The sequence below is a fragment of the Triturus cristatus genome, chromosome 5_1 (assembly GCF_964204655.1).
Source record: "Triturus cristatus chromosome 5_1, aTriCri1.1, whole genome shotgun sequence".
NCBI lineage: Eukaryota > Metazoa > Chordata > Amphibia > Caudata > Salamandridae > Triturus > Triturus cristatus.
Genome location: NC_140587.1, coordinates 617,096,151 through 617,113,561, shown reverse-complemented (window position 1 = coordinate 617,113,561; position 17,411 = coordinate 617,096,151). Strand labels below are relative to the sequence as shown.

The 17,411-nt window shown below is 46.8% G+C and overlaps 1 long non-coding RNA gene across 1 annotated transcript in view; it reads left to right on the top strand.

The window, feature by feature from the left end:
- LOC146831282 (uncharacterized) overlaps positions 1-15,537 on the top strand; it is a 133,221-nt gene extending 117,684 nt beyond the window's left edge. The window contains exon 2 of the long non-coding RNA XR_014961258.1: positions 14,754-15,537. This is a non-coding gene — a long non-coding RNA (uncharacterized LOC146831282). The remainder of the gene's footprint in view (positions 1-14,753) is intronic.
- Positions 15,538-17,411: the final 1,874 nt, after the last annotated feature.

The following is a 17,411-nucleotide window of genomic DNA, read 5'->3' as shown; positions in this document are numbered from 1 at the left end:
GAGAATTCCCATGTTTTGGTATTTTCTGGGGGCGGCAGGGGTTTCTCTTGTGGCTTTGTTCGCTTGTGTTATTAATCTTTTTAAATTGGGGATTTCCGGCCTTTGCGCTGTGCTATGGTCAAAACCTTTTGGCAGTATATTTTTAAGATTCTTGCTGTGGGTTCCTGGGAGCTAATGCTTTCGTCTCTCAGATCTTACAACACATTTTCCTTGTACATCTGTTAAATTTGGGGGTGGTTGTGCTCTCTAACATTACAACATAATTTCTATTTATAGCCTTCCCATAACAAGCATTAGCATAGTATTTAGTACATTTCCAATCTATATCCTCAGTGCTTGTGCTCTCCTGGCTGTAAGTATATCCTGTGCGTGGTAATAATTTTTTGCCTATCTGGAAGGTGATTTAAGTAGCTATTTCTGACATTGTATCCGCATATGTTAGAAGTATATATTTATTACTTTACTTTTAAAATCTCTTTAACTTAGTTAACATTTTTATATGCATCTTCATTATTCACATTTTATATTTACATATTTGCAGTCCTTATAACGTGCTGCTTTTTTATCTTTTCTTAAGGTCAGTCAAGATGTGGTCAGTTGGTGCTTTTTTTCCTGTTGGATACAGAAGGTTTGTTTTAATTTTACATTTAAAACAATAATTACACTAGTATTAGGGGTATTTGATTGTTATTATTTTATTTTTTTATTTTTAGGGGGTTTAAGTTTTTTAACATTTAATTATATTTACTCTCTCAATTTTTTTGCCGACATTGTTGTTTAGGAAGTTGGTGTTTTTGGTGAACAGGACAGTGTTCTTGTTTGCAATCTTATTATGGCAGCTAAAGTATGGAGTTATAAAAAAAAAGATTTTGTTTAGAGGTTTATTTTAAGTTAAGTGTTAGACAAATAGTTTGCGTTATTTTTAGTTATGGGTATATTTTTCTTACTTTTTGATGAAGCTGGTCAGTTTTCTGTAGGGGTACTCCTGGAATTTCAACATCAAGGTGCTGATTCCGATCCTGTATTTTTTTTTCCCGTACGACTCGTATCCGTATTTTTTTACGTACGAATCGTGCAAGTACTGTACAAAAGGTGAAGTACAATTCGTACGGGAAAAATACATACGAATCACCTCAGGAAAAGTCTACGAGACGTCCCCGGACAGTTTTACGTACAAGTCGTAAAACTGAAGTCCGAGCGCGCAAGTCCGATCCGTACCGGTGTTCGAATGCACAAGCGTATGGAAAAAGTCCCGTACGGAGCGAACTGAGTACGACCCCTACCCCGGGTACACTTGTGCCCGGGGTACGAGTCGTACGGCCCCCACACCCCAGCCCCGTATGTATGCGCCGTACCCCCAGCTCCGTATGTACGTGCCATACCCCCACCCCAGCCCCGTATGTACGCGCCGTACCCCCAGCCCCGTATGTACGCGCCGTACCCCCATTCCAGCCCGGTATGTACGTGCCGTACCACCAGACCCATATGAACGCGCCGTACCCCCACCCCCGTATGTACGACACGTACATACAGGGCTGGGGTGGGGGTACGGCACGTACATACAGGGCTGGGGGTACGGTGCGTACATACGGGGCTGGGGTGGGGGTACGGCGCGTACATACGGGGCTGGGGGTACGGCGCGTACATACGGGGCTGGTGTGGGGGTAAGGCGCGTACATACGGGGCAGGGGGTATGACGCGTACATACGGGGCTGGGGTGGGGGTACGGTCTGTACATAGGGGGGTGGGGGGTACGGTCCGTACATATGCAATGTTGTGGTACGCACCGTACATGATGACACGTACGATCTGGGTGATGGCATGTACGTTGCGTAGCGGGCCCCCTTTTCCTCGTGCATCGCGGCATACTTAGCTCTTCCGGCACTTTTTGGCTCCCGTAAAAATATAGCCTTGCGGAGTGCTGTGGGTACGAATCGTACTTGCTGGTCCGTAAAACGCTGCCTGACTCCGTGCGGACGTCGCGTACGCACTGTCCAGGATCGAAATTGTATGTATTTTTTAGCCGTACGGTGTTTTTTACGATTCGTATGGAAATGGTATTTCTGTACGAATCGTACTTGCTGGTTTGTACGGTGGAATTCCCGGGTACGAGTCGTACGGAGAAAACGCTCCGTACGACCATTTGTACCCGGGTTTTACAGGATCGGAATCGGCACCCGAGTGTCAGTTTTGTCTAGGTGTAGAGTTCTTGTTGCCAGGTTTAGGTGATATTCCTGCTCTTTTTATAGTTTTTAATTAGTTTAAGAGTTCTATTGGTTGCTTTGTTTTATGTTTAATTCTATTGGTTACTGGTTTCGTTTTAATTTTTTTGGGCAGTTTGTTCCTTATTTGGTAGACGCTAATTAAGCATTACGTTTAACTGTAACACACATTTCTATGTATTGAGGTTTTAAGTGCATATTCGTTTGTATTATGATTTCTAATTGTTTTTTCATGTTTGTTTATTCGTTTTATGTTATTTTTATGTGTTTAATAGGTTAGTCATTGTATATTCATTGAAGTAGCATAGTCAGTAAATATATTTTAAATATAATTTATATTATGTTGTTTTGTATGTATTTTGTTAGTGTAATGTTTTAAAATGGTTTGTTTGTGTTTGGGCCTTTAAGGGTAGTTATTAGTTTAAAATCATTGTGTTTTTTTTTTTAAAACAACATTTTTGTAGTCAATATTATTGTTTTCTATATTTCTTTCTGTGTTCTTATATATTTAATATTGTTGCTTTACTATATTTTGTATTTGATCATATGGCATTTCAGATATTTTTACTAAGAATAATTTTGTTATCAAAATGTTTGTATTTCCATTTTGTGTATACGGTAACAATATTTTGGTAAACTATATGTTTTGGCAATATTGTGATAAATCAATATTTTGGTGGTCGATATTGTGACATACATCCACTATTTTAACTTCAAAAGCTTCGGTCCCTGTGGAAAAGACAAGGCCTATGGTGTGGCCTGCTTGGTGGGTGACTTCCACCATTTTATGGGGCATGTGTAATGTAGAGATTATTGAGAAACCCTTGTGCTACTGAGTTTCCAATAAAGTCAATCAAAAGGTTAAATCAACCTAGGATGATTACGTTTTTACTGCATGAATGCAGCAAAGAGACCCTATAAGAAAACTTCTAACTGAAGGAGGTATCAACACCTCCTAAAAATTGTGGACTGGTCTGTTTGCTGTGCTTGATGTGGACATTATTAGAAAATTGTTGATACTGTGAGGCTGTCAATGGAATATGTTAAACCTATGTAGGTCCCTTGACTCCTCTCATTGTTTGAAACAGGGTTAAGATTGTCTTGGTTGTTTGGTTTTCTAATCCTCACTTCGCTGGAGGTATTCTGTAAAGACAATGTATTCACACCTTTTTTTACCTGTACTTATTCTTGGAGACTGCCTGTTCCCTTTTTGTGGGTCTCAACCAGATCTGAGAGCAGCCGCGATCCGTGCATGTAAAGTGGTGGGGCCATGTAGGGGGGGAATTCCGAGAAACAATGCAGAGGGAAAATAAAATAAATAAATAATTTTCCCTTGGCATCGTTCTTAGGATTGTCGCCCCACCGCTGTTACCTGCATGGACCGCGGCTGTCTGAGAGGTCCTGTTATGTTTGGTAACTGATAGAGGAGGGTCCGTCGGGGGTCATTTGTGCCAGGCCTTTGAAGTGTAAATGGTCCCCAAGGTGTTGACTAGCTAGTTGTATCTATGGTAATGGTTGTAACCAAGGGGCCTGTGCGCCCCCTCTCCTTATACATGGGCAATCTTTTAATTGCTGCAGTATTTTCTCTAGTAGGAATTTAGTCTAAGCCAGTGCTTTCCCACTAAAGGGGGACAATTTGTTGGTACCTTTTATCATCTTTCCCAATTACGTTTTGGTGAATAACCTACGATCTTTCTTGATCTCGAATCTTCCCTTTCAGTCTCCAGCCTTCTCCAACTTCTGGTTCCTCTCCATGACCGATCGAACCATTTGAGTTAGTCTAGTTTTATTTATTAGGTCTGATTCAACAACCCAGCTCTCAAACAAGAAGGGGGAAAGGAGGGGCTTTTACAATAATAAACTAACTAAATACTATTGCAGGTCCAGCATACATGCCCAACAATCAATACTAACAGGAGGGTATGCAGTTCCTAATAATAACGTTTTGTCTTTGCTCCTTATCGGGCCGGCCCGATAAGGAGCAAAGACCCGGTGATGAAGCAAGACACCCGCTTGTTGGGTGTGTGAGGGTCTTCATTTCCAGAAGGAGTACCTTTTACTCCGCTTAACCAGACCATTTTCACACTATCACCTTGGGACCTAGTGATTCTAACACACAAAACGTTATTATTAGGAACTGCATACCCTCCTGTTAGTATCAACAACCCAGCTGTCTGCAAAACATATTATTGGCGGTTCTTTAACCCCTTCCCAGCTCATGACAGAGCCGCTCCGTCATGAGCCACGGTTGCCGTGTGCTCATGACGGAACGGTTCCGTCATGTCACGGCCGTTGGCGGCCGCTCCGCCTACGCGGCGCTGTTTCCCCGCCTGTGCGGGGGGACAACGCAAATGGGCGGAGTCATGACGGAACCGTTCCGTCATGAGCACAGCTCAACCGTGGCTCATGACGGAGCGGCTCCGTCATGAGCACAGCGCCACCGCGCTGCCCCCCCCGCACCCCCCAGCGCTGCGGCGGAATTCCCGCCGCAGCGAAAGGGTTAAAATATATAGAGAGAGTGGGCTTTGCTCCACACGGAGGAGCATTTCTTCCTCATCTCATGCCATTTGTTATTTGATGTATCATTCCACCTTCTAAAATGCTCTTGCTTTTGAATGTATGGAGGCTTAGCCTATACTTTTTTCACAGGTGTGGATTATCTGGCCAGGGTAGTAGCCAAAATAGGCCTTCCCACATTAGAGTGGGGACAGATTTTGATACCCAGAATGAGGCGTAATTGGACTTATTGTCTATATAACCATTAGTGGAATATAGTACTAATTTGGATATAAACAAAGCCCTTATTGACAAGCCCCCTCTTGCCTGAGCGCTCTCTGTAATATTTGATATTTAGAGAATAAGGGGCTTATTATGAGACTGGCGGTCTGTGGACAGCCAATGCCACCATGTAGGTGGACCGACCGCCCAATTACAGACATGGGGGTCGGACTGCCACTGGACTACCGCCACCGACAGGATTCTAGATCCTATAGCGGTGATGGGGAAGGTGGGGGGACTGGAGACCGTGCCAATGCCAGCACCGCTGTGCCAATTACGAGGTGGATTTCCACCAATCTGTTCATGGCAGGGACCCCGCCATGAAAAGGTTGGCAGAAAAGGGACCCCAAACAGGGCCCTCAGGTGCTTTTATACACTGTACTTTGTGGCTGGGAGCACATGTTGTGCCCCCCATGCCTGCAGTGTCAAGTGTGCCCTGTGTGCCATGCACAGCATGCTGCCTGGCAACAGTGTGCGCACAACAGGGCAGTGTGGCGGCTTTGGCTTCAGACTCCCTCTGTGAGCTGATCATGCCGTCGCCGCAAGATCACTGCCGGCACACCACCGACCCAGTGGTTAGCTCGCAATGCGGTGGTCGGGATGCTGCCTAATTGGCAGCATTCTCCCTACCGCCACAACAGCGGTCTGGCAGTCAGACCGGCAGACTCATGATCAGCCCCTAAGAGATTAAAGGCACAACATGGTCAATGTGTCATATGCTATGAGCTATGAGTGATACCTTGAAATGAATATGAGCGATTTTTTTCCCACAACTTTATTGACATTTTATGATAACATCATACATACTACATTATTATCAGGAATATAGGCTGCTGTCCGTACCAGGTGGAACGTTTTGCATTCTCCCTAAATATATAATCATAACAATTTGTATAAACATTCACAGGATATCCAAGCATTTTCAACTCTAATTAGGCCCTCGGGTCCTCATTTCCCTGCTAACTCGCAAGTCTTTGAACAACAATTCTGCCAAATGTCAATGTTCCCCCCTAACTCCCACACCCCCCCTCGGATGCTTAGCTCACCTCAAAGAACTCTTTGAGACTCAGTCTGCTCCTTTCTTGAAATCGGAGGTATCTTGCATATATTTGGGTCCTTCCACAGAGCTATTCTCTCTGGTCTTTGATCGGGGCCTGCAGAGCATTTATCATTGTTGACCATGCCAGCAAGGCCTCCTCCACTTTATCATCCTTGCTGACCTGTTTCATTCTTACTCCTCAGCCGTGGCCCACTTCCACATATATTTGGTCCATATATCACTCTTGGGGGGGGGGGGGGGGTCGGCTGTCGCCACTCAATCACAATGCACCTTTTTGCTATTATTAATCCCAGCATCACTAATCTCCTACTCAGTTTCTTATTTTTTGGTGCTGGGAGAAGACCCAGCATGACCATCTTCATCTCTTTGGGTATATCCCACCCGAAGCATTTCTAGGGCTCCACAGTACCTGATCCCAGAACTCTACCATCCCCCGACACGACCACACCACATCTAAAGAATCTGCCTCCGTCTGCTGGCATCTCATGCACCTACTGTGTATATTTTACTTAGGGGTGAGATAGGTTTGGTGTATACAGTTGAATTGTATCAATTTAAAACGTTCATTCAAACACCCCTGTTTCACAGTTTTGTGCACTCTACTCCACTCTTTTTCCATCAGTGGGGATTCCAGCATCACCTCCCATTTACGTTGTATAGGGAGTGAGCTCCGAGGGAGATCCTCCCATATCGCCTTTATAGGTGTGTTATCAAATGTCTGCCCTGGGCCACATACAGCATCACTTGCAGCGTTTTGGTTACAGGAGGTTTTTCCGGGAACGCAGGCCATAGTTCTTTAGCTACACTGGAGATTTTTGCATAGTGGAGAAACGGTCCCCTACCTAGGTCAAAGGCCGTCACTGCATCCTCTCTATTTATAAAGTGACTGTTGTGATATAAATCACCCATAGTCAGGCATCCCCCCGCTTTCCATTTCCGGACTGACATTGATTCCGCAATTTTAGCGAATGGTGGGACTACCCATAGAGGCGCATCCGGAGCATACGGTGCGCTTCTCACCACCTTTCTAACTACGGTTTCCCATACCCCCATTCCCCCCATCGACCAGGGCCTCTGCAGTGTCGTATATCTAATCTGTTTTCGGCGGGAGCCCTATAGAAGATCTATGATCAAGTTATCCAGTGTTCTAAAATACATGGACGGTATCTTATAGAATGAGTTCTGTAGTGTGTACAAGCACCGTGGGAGAATGACCATTTTAGTAATTGCCACTCTGCCCATAAGGGACAGCGGCAGGTCCCTCCATAAACGTACGGAGCCCCGAATTCCTTCCACGACCCGTACTATATTAAGTTCCAGGAAGCTATCAGGTGTATTTGCTAATCTAATGCACAGATATCTAGGAGCCGACATGGTCCATTGCATCCCCAAGTTGGGAAGATCATCTGCTGGCTGTTCAGCAAAACGACCTATAGGTATCAGTTTAGATTTGGTTTGATTCGTGCGGAGGCCCGATGCCTCAGCCAATTCAGTAAGAATTGTCAACAACACAGGAACCAAAATTTTAGGTTGTTTACAATATACCAGAGTGTCATCGGCATACATGGAGACCATGTGTTCTGTATCCCCTACTGTAATCCCCCAGTCTTTTAGTCGGCACCGGAGTGCTACCGCCAGTGGCTCCATCGCCATTGCAAATAGGAGATGGGACAGGGGACAGCCTTGTCTGGTCCCTCTTTCCAAACGAAATGCCCTGGAGATTCTACCTCCTATCTTAATCCTAACTCGGGGGGATGTATACAACAGTGCAACCCATTGGAGAAAGCTTGTGCTCATCCCCATTTTTCATAGGGTGGCCCAGGCATATGACTCAGCCACCGAATCAAATGCCTGTTCGATATCGAATAAGGCTACCACATAGTCTTCGTTTTTTAAACACGGGTTGTGCCATTCATGTGCTAACCTTCGTAAGTTAAACAGGGTGCTGCGACATGGAATAAATCCTGCTTGGTCTGGGTGGATCAAAGAAGACATGTGAGGTAGCAGTCTATCTACCAGAATGCCACTCAGAATCTTAACATCAATATTGAGCAGGGAGATCGGCCTATAGGAATTCGGCACCTGAGGATCCCTGTCCTGTTTCGGGATCACTATCACCAAAGCCTCTTGCATAGAGTCTGGGAGCACTAGTTGTTGTAGGGCTTCATTGTATACCTCAAATAATCGATCCGCTAGTTGTGGAGCGAAGTGTTGGTAGAATTCTGCAGGGAAACCATCGTTCCTAGGCGACTTTCCTAGCTTTAATCGCTTAATAGCACCCAGCACCTCCTCTTTCCCAATTGGGGCTCCTATACTTTCCATTGTCTCCTGATCCAATTGGGGCAATTCCACTGCATCCAAAAATTCCGCTATAGTTGATCCTCCCGGCCCCCTCCCACCACTGTACACCTTCTCTAAATGAGTCACGAATATTTCCAAGATCCCCGCCTGCGATTGGACTACCCTTCCATCCGTGTCCTGCAGTTGCAGTATCGGCTCCTTGGATGTTTCCCACTTCAGTAGCCTAGCCAGCATGGACCCAGATTTATCACCCTCTCTATGGAGTCTGTCTGTATACCTTATAATCATATTTTTTTAATCATTTCCATGCCTCTAGTAATTCAGTTTGGGTCTCACACCACGCCCCCTTCCTCTGTGGGGACCCCAGCAGTAATGCCTTGGTCAGCCTGCACTCCTGAACCGTGATGTCCCTCTCCAATTGTTGCCTGACCCCATACGTTGTGTGTATGCAAACACCCCTAATGACTGCTTTCATGGCATCCCACTCATGGGCTCTATGTGATGATGTCCCACAATTTTCCTCAAAGTATGTAGTGATTGCGGTTGACACCACCTTCGCAAAGGGGGGGTTCATTAATGCCTCTGCCCAAAGTCGCCATGTAGGGTTAGCAGCTCTGGGTCTATGGCCCTCAAAGCTGATCAAAACCGGTGAATGGTCTGATATATATCAGGCTTGGTATATTATCACCTGAACCTCCCGAGCCAGGTCCGAGGTTAGAAGGCAATAGTTTAAACGACTGAATGTGTTAGTTGCGGGGGTGTGGCATGAGAATACCCTTTGTCCCGGCTATCTGTCCCTCCATACATCTATGAGTTGCAATTCCTCATTAAGTCACTTAGGGCTTCTGTCATGCGTGGTTTGGTGTGTAACCGAGGAGGCTCCCGATCCAGAGTTCCATTTAACACACAATTAAGATCCCCCAACAATAATGTTGATTCTACAAGATAGGGTGCAGCGGCTTTGACCACCAAGGCGAAGAAAATCGGGCAGTCAACATTGGGGGCATAAACATTGATAATGCATATTTCCCTCCCATCCATTTGTCCAATGAGGATCACGTACCTACCCTCCGGGTCCGCCACATGATGTAAATATTTAAAAGGAACTCCCGGTGCCACACAGATAAGAACACCTCTAGCAAATCCTGAATAGGATGTAGCATACATTTGTTCCTGCCATCTGCGTCTCATACACAGAATTGAGTCTCCCCACACATGAGTTTCCTGCAGGCACGCAATAGCCACCTTGTACCTTTGCAAATATGCATATACTCTTCTACGTTTCTCAAAGGCTGCCAACCACCGAACATTCCAAGTAAGTACCTACATAGCCATGTTCATCATATTCCAGCAGTTACTTTACCCCCCAACTCCCTCCCACCCAGTTCTGACCTCCTACCAATTGCCATATGGGTTGGCCCCTTTTCACAAACACTCTGAGCAGATCGTCCTCTTTCTTATAATGCATCCGATGTGTCCCAACATAAAAAACAAAATGAACCCCCAACTTCCCCCTCCCCATGGGCAACCCTGCATCTCTTCCCTCCCTCCTCTTCTGCCGCGGCAGGGCCCACCTTATGAAATCTTACAAATCAACAATAACTGTGGCTCCGACCACGATCTAATTCAAAACTGCGTTGCTGTCTTCTATATATCTTATGAGCCAATACTTCCTCATAAACTCCAAAAGACCAAACGACCAACTAGGTGCGAGGACGAGCCTCCAGCTCCCAGAGCGTGGTTCGGTCCCTATGGGGTGCATGGAGGACCCCCCGCCGGCTCACAACCAACTGGTCTAATAACACATTTACCTATATGTTACAAACTATTTATTTGTGGAATCATAGACCCCCAGCCAACACTTCTAATTCAATAATAATACAGACCGCTTCCATCACGCTACTTCATTAGACACCACAGAGTCCGGCACTACATTTTGAGAGCCCTCTACTGAGTTCGGCATCGATTCCGCCTACAATGTTCCATCCGGGCATACCCGGATCCTACCTGGGCTGCCATATCGATCTGCCTGCGACTTCCGTGCTGCCTGGGACCTCTTGCCCCCTGTCCCTCCTCTACGCCAGGACCCACCAGAGTCCGTCTGCAATGCCAAGCAAGAGTTCAACTGGCCCATCTCATCCAGCCACGTCGACGCCTCCTCTTCTTATTGAAAGAGCAGGGCCTTTCCTTTATGTTCTACCCTGAGTTTCGAAGGGTATAGCAGGCTATACTTCAGTCCCGACTCCCGCAGTCGTCTCTTCACTGCTAGGAAAGATCGTCGTTGCTCCTGCACTTGCTGCGTATAATCCGGAAAGATTGCAATCGAGTGACCCTGGTAGGTTATCGGGCCCTTCGCCCTGGCGCTTTGCAGGATAATATCCCGGTCTCTGTAATTAAAAAATTGGGCTATGATGGCTCTTGGGGAGAGCCCTGGCCGTGGCTGTGGACCCAGTGCTCTATGCGCCCTTTCAATATTGGAAAATTTGGAAAGTCTTGTGGGGCCAGCTCTTGCACTATCCAATTTGCCAGAAACAGATCAGCTGAGGGGCCTCCTGCCTTTTGTGGAAAACCTACAAATCTCAGGTTATTTCTTTGTGACTTCCTTCCTCATCCTCTGCTCGATCATCCAGCTGTATAACTCTTTGCTGGAGCTTGACCACTGTGTCCCTCAGAGATCGGATCTCCTGCTTCATAATGTCTATGTTCTGCTCCATGTCGGTAACTCTATCTGACACTATATGGAAATCAGCCCTTAGTAGGTTAACGTCTATGGCCATCGATTCGATCCTGTGGACCATATCCACCCTTGAGGAGTGAATTGCCTCCATTATGTCTGCCAACGTCGGGCTTGTGTCTGTCCTTCCTGGGGCATCTACTTGTTGATCAGGCTGCTGCGCAGCTGCCCCCGCTGACTCTGCCAGGCACGGCTGAGCATAATTAGAGATTTTATTAGACTGAACTTTTGCTGCCTTGTCTTTGACGATCTTGAGGTCCCCAAGGAGTCAGGCGCACTCTCTCAAGACCAGTCCACATCAGTCTTCCACTCACTCGATGTGTCTGCTTTCCTTAGTCCACGCCGTACCCCCTCCTAGCAGTAGGATGTTCTAGGGATACGAATCGCCAATCTTCACTTACGCAGTACATGCAGTGGGCCCCAATTCCCCCCTCTCTGCGTTCTGCACACCACAGCAAGTCCAACAGGGCCAGCACCGATTAGCGCCCCTATTCTAGGATACAGAGGCCACTCCTTTTGCACTCTTCATCTCAAGTGGGTTATGGGCTGAATTGACTGCCAGCTTTTCAAGAGTGGTACCAGTCACATAGGAATCAGTCCTTCATTATTGAGTTTATTTATTTATGTATTACTTGTTGTTCCCCCCTCTTGTTTACCTCCTCTCTTTTTCATAGGTGGGGTTCTCCCTCCTCATCAAGAGTTACATGCTGCACACAGCCCCCCATATGGCTCTCATTATGTTCTCCACACTCCCCTTGGCGCCAAGACTAACTACTGTGCGGTACAGCTGCCTCAGTCTATGTCAACAGGGGAGGTGGGGAACTGGCGGGGGCTCCGATCGGCCTCCAGGCACTCACCATGAACGTATCACGGCCTCGAGCACCATACCTCCACTCCGCATCCAATGTAACGCCTGGATTCAGACGCCCCGCCCCCTGCAGGCGCTACCCGACTGATGATCTTCCTCTGGAGCAGCTTCAACTCACGGCGCCGGCTGGAGGGGAGATCCTGCTTCACAGTGCCCCTAGGCCGCCCCACTGGACTTGTCTCTGCTTCACACACCGCAACTGGCACCAGGTCCCGGGCCCTGCCTCTCCCGGCCAGTAAGGGCAAGATGGCGCTGCTCACCACCAAGGGCCTCCATCATGGTACCTCTCAGCTGCTGCTGCTGCTGTTTTTCGCTGGCCGCTCCATACTCCGTCATCGGCGCGGATGACCATCGCTCGTCTTCAACCCACAGGAGGTTTATCAGGCAGGTATGTACCCAGGATTTATGTTGAAATGATGCTGTGTCGGCGGGAGCTCTGAAGCAGAGCTGCTACTCCGCCATGCGTCCAAGCCACGCCCCCATGAATATGTGTGATACCTTGAATATGAGTGATGGAGATACACAGAAATTATGAATCAATGTAGAAATACATTTATATAACAGGGAAAATATTGAATGACAGCACACACCAGATTGCTATCAGCTTCCCTTGAATCATACTGCCTATAAATCAACAGTGAACTATGTTACAAATCGGTTTCTGGAGACTAAAGCCTAATGTCAATAGTGGTAAATAAAACCTATGAATTATTTTTCCTTCTGAGGTGGATGTTGCATACAACTCATGACATACAATACTATTTGAAATGTTAGGTTAAAATAATAGGACATCAGAAACACAATGCAGTTGATAAACGATATTGAATGGTAAACTATATAAATTTAAACTAGAGTATCCTGCGATACTCAATTTTAAATAATTTATATTCAATAGTTTCCAAACAATTTGATAAGAATTTTTAGATTGAGAAAGAATGATCATGAGATCAATCAAAACAATCAAGCTTGCAACTTTAGACAGTAACATTTACGTGTTTAACAAATAACAGTGTAAGTGTTTTGTTTCAAAATTGAACATGTTTTACAACTGGTTAATGTCAATGAGATAATGAACATGGTGGTTTGCTCACAAACAATAACGGGCATGTATTGGTGACAAGTAATTAGCTTTCCATCCTTGGATCACAGTGTTTATATTTTCAATGAAAAAAACATAGGTTAAAGATTAGTTATAGTTAGGAAAACGTAATTTATTATTTCTACAGAAAAGCAATTAAACTACACAAAGTTTAAAAAATAAAATGACTGAGTTATAATTTATCCCTGCCCTAAAATTACTACAACTCGCGCACCTTCGACACAGTCTTGTCAATTTGCTATCCACACTAAGGAGCCTATTAGTATGGCGGGCGGATCGCCACCGCCCAAACGGCGGTGGCGATCCGCCCGCCATAAAACACCGCCCGCATGCACATTACCCGCCGCCATATCAGTATGGCGGGGGGTACCGTGGCAGATGGGAAGACCGTCCGCCGCTTTTCCGCCCGGTCGACGAGTCGACCGGGTGGAAAAGGGTTTAATATGGTGGCGGTGTCTGCAAGACACCGCCATCCATATCAAGATGCAGGCGGGAGGCAGCTTTTCGCTGCCACGGAAAGGCCTGCGGATTTTGAAGTTGGGGGCCCGTTGCAGGCCCCCAGGATGTTGGGGTGGGTGGGAGGGGGCACATGGGGGTACATATGGTACTCCCCTGCATTTGCATGCACAACATGGCAGGCAACGCGTGGCGGGTGATGCTGAAAGCCCTGCCCACCGCAATGTTAAGAATGCAGGATGCGCCAGGCAGTGTGGCGGGCGCATCCTAATCACCCCCACGGGACCGCCGCACTTATGGCGGGCAGGCCCTTTTTACGTCAGGATGGGGGGCGGACAAAGTCCGCTTGCCATCCTAATGATGCCCTAAGTTTACTAAAACTCCCCACACTACCACATACAGTGTGCTCTTAAATTATGTCAATACAGATGTCATGAGTCTTGTTGTGAAAGCTATCATTTAACATACTATAAGAGATGTGATATCAAAGGCTATAAGCAGTGCATGGGGAAGGCTCTAGTATAGTTAATGTAACATGGCTACCGAGTTGACAAGACTCTATATGGAGGTTTGCTAGTTATAGTCATTTTAAGGCTGGGGGTAAATTATAACTTTAAGTTATCATTATAAAGTTATAACTATAGCTTTTTCATTTCTAATGTTTGTTTAGTTTAAGTTCTTTTTCTATAGAAATAATAAATTACGTTTTCCTAATTCTAACTAATCTTTACTCTTTGGTTTTTCCATTGAATTTGAATGTTTTTTCTTTTTTGTAAAAGAAAAAAGTTGTTTTTAACTATATATTGATGGTATTCATTTTTGTGTTGGTGCTGCGGTACTTTTGCGGTACTGTTGCAAAATTCTAAAATGATATTTACACCAAATTATTATTTTTTATTTAAATTATGGCATTAAGGTTTCATGAATAGTTACTTTTTTAAATTGTAGATGTGTTAATATTGAAACTATACCTTGTATTTGTGAAATATACCGGTACTGTGATGGTATTGTGATACTATCACTGTACTTTCGCTTAACTTAAATAGCATTTCATTGGCTTAGAATTCTGTCTATTGTAGGAAACAGGAAGTTTACACCCCTTGTCCCCATTTGCATCGAGCTCTTAAAAGGTGATGGGTGTACTCTTTCCCAGAGGGAAAATCATTTCTTTGCAAACCACCTTGAGATTTGGCAGAACTGCAATGGCTGGCCAATAAGACCCTGTCTTTCTTCAGCAGGAGGAAGAGGAGCTGGAGCAGAGGAGGCACAGGAGCTGGAGCGGATGAAGAAGCACAAGGATTCTATTGTGTGGCAGTTTTTCTCCGTGCCAGCTGGAGGGAACAAGGTCAATTCTAAACTGGTAACCTGTAAACTTTACAAGAAAGTAATTTCCTGTGGCAACATCTAACAGTATTCATTTGGTACAACAAGACTAAGGAAAACTGCAGGTGATCCAATCAACCTGGTTGGTGTGGGCCAGAAGAAGGCATCAGAAGGAGGTGGACGAGGCCAAAGCAGGAACATTGGCTAAATCTTTGGCTACTGCACGACCTTCAACTTCTTCGGCATCGGCAGGACCTACACCACCACCCGCTGCTTCTTTCCCTCCAACAGCATCTTCAACTTCTTCAGCTCCATCACCACCTCCACCACTACCTGCTGCATTTGTCCCAGCATCAGTACCTGCTCCTGGTACTGCAGTGCCAGTTCATCTGTTGAGGCAGAATAGACAAATTGTAGAGCAGTATGGCAGTACTGCATCATACTGTCTATTGTGCCATACTGTGATTTTGGCAGGAGAGAGAACTGACCATACACTAGGACCTTGTCATGGCTCACCAGTGTCCTCTCCGACAGTCTTAGTTTTTTTTGGTCTTTGTTGTCCTCCTATTTTCTGTTAATACTTTTTTGTTGGTTAGTCATGTTGACCTTTGGAAAAAAAATCCAGACTTTTTTTTTCAAAAAGAAAGAAGAAAAAAAAGTTCCTTCCAAATATCTAAATAAAATGAAGAGCCTGTACACATGCAACGTCAATTAATACAGATATAAAAGTTAAGTGTAAGGTAAGTTAAAGATTGTGCCTTATGGTGACTTCATTCTAGATGATCAGTTTATTATGCGCTACTGCAGTGATATCTGCATAAAGACTGTGCACCAAGGTTGGGATACTCCGGATGATGTTTAAAAAGTTCTGTTCTAGGCTTGGTACACAACAGGCTAGGGCTCTTTTTTTTTTGATAAACAAGTTTTTATTGTTTTGAATAATACAACATAAAAACCATGAGCCTGTCGATCCATCAGCTGACAACAGCATTACATGAGAACACGCCACATCCCCGCCCCCCCCCCCGAAACCCTCCTCCCGCCCTCTCCCCCCCAAACCGCCTGCTCATAATGCATTACCCAACCATTTCCCCCAGACCTTGCGGTATTTCTTGTGGCAACCTCGTGCCTGGTAGAGAGTCCGTTCCTGTGCCGCACACCAGTCCACCCCGGTGCTCCATTTGGCCAAGCTAGGTGGCTGCGGTTGTTTCCAGGCCGCTGCAATGTCTCGCTTCGCTACCATGAACGCTGTCGTGAGGAATAGCTTCTCTGCGCGCGTGCCATCTAGGCCGTCAGTGATGCCCAGTAGGGTATGTCTAGGGTCATGTGGCACCTCCCACCCCAGGACCTCCGTGAGCTCGGCCTCTATGCCCCTCCAGTACCCCCCCAAATCCGGACAAGACCACACCATGTGTATGAAGTCAGCCGGCTCAAAGCCACAGCGGGGGCAAGCTGCGTCAGTGGAGATGCCCGCGCGGTGAAGGCGAGCCGGTGTGAGGTAGGCAGTGTGGAGGTAGTAAATTTGAATAAGCCTCAGTCTGGCGGAGGCTGCCACCAACCTGGGGGCCATAAGGGCGTCCCGCCAGTCGGCCTCGTCCAGGGGACCCACCCACACCTCCCACCGTTCCTTCAGGTCTACCCGGGACACGGGGGTATTATTAACAAGAGAACGGTATATCCTGGAAATAGCCCCCCTCCCTAGGTTGCCCAGCATGACCTGAGCCTCTGGGGGGCTGTGATCCGGCAGCCTAATGTCCAGTGGGGTGTACGTGCATATGGCATGGCGCAGTTGGAGGTATCTATAAAATTGGGAGGAGTGGAGGGAGAAGCGCGCCTGCAGTTCTGAGTACGAGCACATGCGTCCCCCCCGCCAGACATCTCCCAGCTGGGAGATGCCAAGTAGATCCCATGAGCTAAAGCCCTCCAGGTCCGCAACCAAGTCCCGTGCCAGAGGGGGGTGGCGCGAGTCAGTTTTCGGGTCCACCGGGTGTGGCGAAGCGCCGCCCGCCAGGCCATGAAGATCGCTTTGGTGATGTCTGGGCAGGAGGCGGGGACGGGGGCGCCGTACAGGCGGTCCTGAATACAGGAGAACCCCAGGTCCTCTAATTCCACTCTATAGGCCGGGTCGGACCATCCCCGCCCAAACCAATCGTGGACGACCAGAAGGCAGGTAGCCAGGTAGTAGAGGTAGAGATCAGTCATGCCTAGCCCTCCATCAAAGGTGGGCAGGCGACATGTCGAGAGGGCCAACCGCGGTCTCCCACCACCCCAGAGAAATTTGGTTGCCATCCCGTCCAGCTCGCGGAACCACGGCCTCGGGAAGGACACGGGAGTGTTCTGCAACACGTAAAGGAACCGGGGGAGAATCATCATTTTGTATAGGGCCACCCTCCCCAGCGGATTGAGCGGGAGTGATTGCCATCTTGCCAGGTCCACCCTAGCTTTCTTGACCAGGGGGGTCACGTTAAGTGCCCAGCTCAATTCCGGGAGAAGGGAGACCCAGATGCCCAGGTACTTGAAGGACAACCGGCGGAGGGGAATAGTGTCTTGCCAGTCAAAGCATTCCCGGG